The sequence below is a fragment of the Takifugu flavidus genome, chromosome 22 (assembly GCF_003711565.1).
Source record: "Takifugu flavidus isolate HTHZ2018 chromosome 22, ASM371156v2, whole genome shotgun sequence".
In the NCBI taxonomy this organism is placed as follows: Eukaryota; Metazoa; Chordata; class Actinopteri; order Tetraodontiformes; family Tetraodontidae; genus Takifugu; species Takifugu flavidus.
The window spans coordinates 2,527,253-2,532,189 of NC_079541.1; positions in this window are offsets into that span (position 1 = coordinate 2,527,253).

Sequence of the window (4,937 nt, forward strand, 5' to 3'; positions counted from 1 at the left end):
AAACAGCGTGACAACTATTGATCTATCTGTCAGAAGGAGGCGACGTATTTCCGGGCCCCTTCCACATCTGTGTTCCACCTACCTGTAGGAACACCAGAAACCTTTTGTACGAGGCTGTGAAATTTGTGTAGACTCTTGAAAGTGTCCATCATTCTGCTTAATTTACTCCCGGTGAGGTATTTGTGCACCGTGCCACGTCCTCAATGTCACTTGAGGAGCACCTGGGCAATCATGTGACCGACAGAATAATTCTAACGTGGAATTACAGCTCTTTCAGCCGTGAATCGATGCCACACACCCCCCCAAACACATTCATCTCTGTATAAAGTAATTAAATGCTGGAAAATCAGAGAGCACGTTCAACGATACAGCCTCCCGCTGGGACAGCAGCGAGGGGTCAGACACAGAATTAAAGGTATCAATAATGCATCCCTGCAGAGCGGTCTAGACAAGGACACAATGGAGAACAGGTGCGATGACTCAGCGGCCCCCGGAACCCCTACGGAAGCCGCGAATATTTGGCCTGAAACACGCTGAAGGCTAACTGCCCTGCTAAAGGGCTCTAATCGTTGGAAACATAAAGCTAGCCTTTAAAGAAGACAGTCGCGATACAGCGCCGGTAAACCATCAATCTGAGTGAGAAAAAGGACCGACTTAGGGCAGATTCTATTGGCCAGCAACGAATGATTCAGCACTCGTCAGCGGAGGGGCGAGCAAAAGCCCTTTTTGGGGTAATAAAGCGAGCGGTAGATCTGCCACTCATTTGCCTCGGAGGAATCCTCAAGCGTAAATGTCTCGCCTCGGACTGTGATTCAGACACAGATTACATTCTGCTGGTTCCACTCCACGAGAGTCTGCTCTGAATTAATTGATGCATTCGGGTCACTGCATTGATGATGCTGAGACCACAACGCGTCTTAAGCACAAAGACATTCAAGGTGCTAATGTATTCTTGTGGTTAAACGGCTAAATAAGAGGCCTTTTTTTCTTTGGTAACGATAGGAACTCTCCTCAATAGCGGGTGAATAGCGTAACAACCATGATTACCGCTTGGTCCAAATAACAACACTCTTAGTGGTAATGATTACAATCAGACCCACTCGTGATGGGCGAGGGGCAGGTAAAGGGCAAGAACCCATAGGGACTCAACAGAACCACATACTGCCCTCGCCCCCGTGGATTAAGATTTTAGAATAGAATACTGGTTTTTACACAACTCAACCAGCAACTTTTGGCCATAAAGAAAAAAATGCCACATGTGTGAACGTGTTGCACCTATTAACTGCAGACCAGTCGTCTCATAGGAATCTCTACCCACACCGCCCCCCCCCCCCCCCCGGACCCAAAACTCTTTTCGCTTTGCTGCATTGAATGACAGGAACTTTCGAAACACTCTGAAATGATCGGCTCTCCCATCATTTCACACCATTAAGCAGAAACCGCTGCAGACTTTTGTGGGCTGTTGCACACGACGACTCCTTTTTCGCAGACATCCGCCATTCATTGGACTGTCTCTCAGCAGATACCCGTGTATCCAAGATTATTGTACGTTGTGTTCTTCCAGGGTGTTCTTATGAATGCTTGTTATTCCTTTGCATGTGCTGGAGCCTTTTAGCAGGTGTTCATTGCCATGAGAAGCTGTTCTTGACTGATTTGACCTGGTAAGTTCAAGGTTCAAACAAATGAATCAATAAAGACTCTGGAGAATCTCCAAAGACAGGAAGTTTCTGCCATATGATAACGTTGGGACTTGAACCAAATGATGGACAACGCCTGCAGTTGTTGGTTTAACTATGACTTGAGCTGTTGTTAAGGAAACTAGCGGTAGTTCAGCCATAAAACATCGCTGATTGATGCAAGTCTTGAAGTCCACAATCCCAAACCCTCGCTGTGAGTCCTGCTGCACGACAAGCTTCCCAGTTTCTCCGCCCATAAACCAGGGGGGGGGCGCACTGGTTGATGCCGGTAACGGGCCTTTTTGCTGAACAGATGCCGCTGCGTGATTTAAATTAGATCAGACGCTTAAACAAACAGCAAATTAAGAGCTTGGTTAATTTGTTCTTTCCGATTACAAGTGAAGGTGCGCTCCGAATACAGATCAGCGCCCCCGCAACAAATGTCTGTTAATGTGCGTTTGCGATGATCAACAAGATGAGCCGCATCTGTCCCTCCCACAATGCGAGACGATCCGTTACAAGACCTTTGTGGGAAGGGCCAGCCGCTCTACGAAGACGGATGGCAGCAGCCAAGCTCGTCAGGGCTCGGCAGAGCCGTGCGTCATAGCCGGAGCTCTGTCATAACAATACACAGTCAAATGAGGTGATACATTGTGATTGGTGGACATAAGTAGCGTCAAAGAGCTGCCAGGGATGCAACACATCATCTGTACAGGAAGAAAAACACGAGGCCGCCCACAGCCACGGCCATCCCTCATGGTTCCCAGCGAGATGGGGCGCGGCGATGAAGACGGATGGAGAAGCGCACCGTGTTATAGTTAGCATTGAGCCGCGCACTGAGTGTAACGGACAGAAACCGGTGTAGATGTCAAGGAAGACGGAAGGTCCTCTGAAGGACAGGCGTTCGGGGTAAAGTCCCTGCCGGGAGATGAAAACACTCACGCGGCTTTCGAAAATAGGACGAGTCCCGAGAGTTTTGGTGCAGACTTTAAAAAATAAAAACATTTAAACGACTGAAGCTAAAGTTAAAGCCACCTTTGTGAACAATGAAAAGGCATTTTTGAACACAGGTGAAGACGGGATTAGCATGCCAACGACAAATTAGCTTGATCTATCATTTCCAGCTTGCATGCTACGTTTATTTAACTGTTGAAGGTAAAAATGTTGAGTTATGACTGTAAAATAACCAACATGTACATTAAGAGAGCATATTTAGAAGCACTGCATGATTCTAATTTAGGGAACTATATTGAAAATAGACTGCAGCAAGACATAATAAGGATATATAATGTTAAAATTTGATGTTGTAGCTGCATGTGTGTCTATGGGCAAGGCATTGAACTCCTACCTGCTTACTCACAGGATGAAAATGTCAGCTTACTGTCTAAAATGTAAATAAGCAGTGGGAGGGGGAAAAACAGTGAAATAATCCAATAAAGGCAATGTTGATGGTTGTCATAACAACCTACATGCCCACTTTAATGTCGTCGCCAGAAACGGAGGGATTAAAAGCAGCTGTGTTTTGCTATTAAGAGGCAAATTTTGCTTTCCGGAGATTTCTATTAAACAGGGGGAGCTCGGTGGTTGCTGATGTTGCCTGTAAACTGTTCATTAGCTCAGGCACTGACCCGCGGCCTCGCTCTCCTGTGACTCATCCTTATGAAATCAGAACCAGAGCTAGAACTGCCCCCTCCCTCTCAGCTGGAAGGAAAACAGCCAAATGTTTCGCTTCTCCCTCAAATATTGTCTTGAATGAGCATTGTCGCGCCGTGTGGAAATATCGCTGACATATCACTGGAAGGCCCCGGGTAGAATATTAAACAAACAATGCGATCCAATTCCACGAACTGGTACAATGATCATTTTGCGCGCGGTCAGAATTGAATTTCATCCCCGGAACGCGGCATTTGAGGCGACTGCCTCGGCGAAGGGAGAGTGAAGGAAAGAGCCGTTCATAAATCACTCCTCGACGTGGCTGCTTCATTACCCGGGCCTCCGTTTCTCCCAGGCCTTTTCTGCCTCTCGTCAAAACTCCATAATCCCTGTCAAAGCTGTTTGGATTGTGGGTTAAATGTGATCCACAAGACGGGGGGCGGGGAGGGGGGGGAAGCATGATCTCAGGACTGTGGTGCGCTGATGGAGATTGCAGGAGCTGCTATACCTTTATTTTTTTTTTTTTTTTTTTTGGAGGAGGGGTTGATTTTCCAATATATCAGCTTGATGGATTCAAGTCAAGGTCAAATTGGAAAGTTGGGTTAAAAAACTGAACCCGTTTATGGGTCATTCCTGGAAAGGGGTCGAGCACTTTGAGGATTATGGTTGCACTTGGAACGGTGCACCGTGATTGGCTGGTGACAGCAAGCGCCACAGATCCATGTCCTTGTATGTATCTATGTGTCTCAGGACAAATTTCAGTCGAGTCTCTAATTAAGTATTCTATAACCCTCAAGTAGAGAAAAAAGAAAACAAAAAACCCCAAAAATAATAATTCATGTATAATTTAATCACTGAATGATGAAGTGGAATTTAAAAGATACACTTTGCCAAGACCGAGAGTGACTTTATAACATTAAATTAAATTTTGATTGCTCATATTGAAATATGGTGAGTGCTTTAAGTATGCAGACGACAAGAGCAAGAAATTGTAATTCTTTTTCTGTTCAACGGGATGGGGGGGAAGTGGAGGGGGGTAAAAGAGAAATTAATTATGAAAGCCAGGGTTTTGATCGGGCAGTGATTCAAGCCTCACGGATAAAAGCGACCTGTGCGAACGTGTGAGGGGAGCCGCCCGTGGAACCGATTGTCCACCCCCATCCTGTCCTTCAGTCCGTCGATACCCGCCTGCCCCGGGTGTCTGTGTAAACACACACCGCCACTGTCAACTCAAGGTTGCCGCAATCGCAATAATGTCACACACCCGGGTGAAATATAGGCTATCCCAACAGGCTCGGTGTCAGCAGCAGTCAATACGTCCTCTTTACTGTTTCAACACTCAAGTCCTCCAGCAGGAAACAAACCACAACGCCGCCGAAACCTTTCCACCAACGGTGTCAGCTCCATTTACACACGCTCGTCTTCCCCGCTGAAGACGTACATCGGGTCTTTGATGATCTACATAGCCGTGATGGGTTCAGTTGTGTGGGAGGTAGCAGATTTCTGTGTTTGGCGCAGAAAAACATCAAGAGAAATAGTATCGAAACACGGTTCTTCTCCACCGCTAGTTCAGCTGCAGCATCAGTGCGAAAATGGATTAATGGTTTT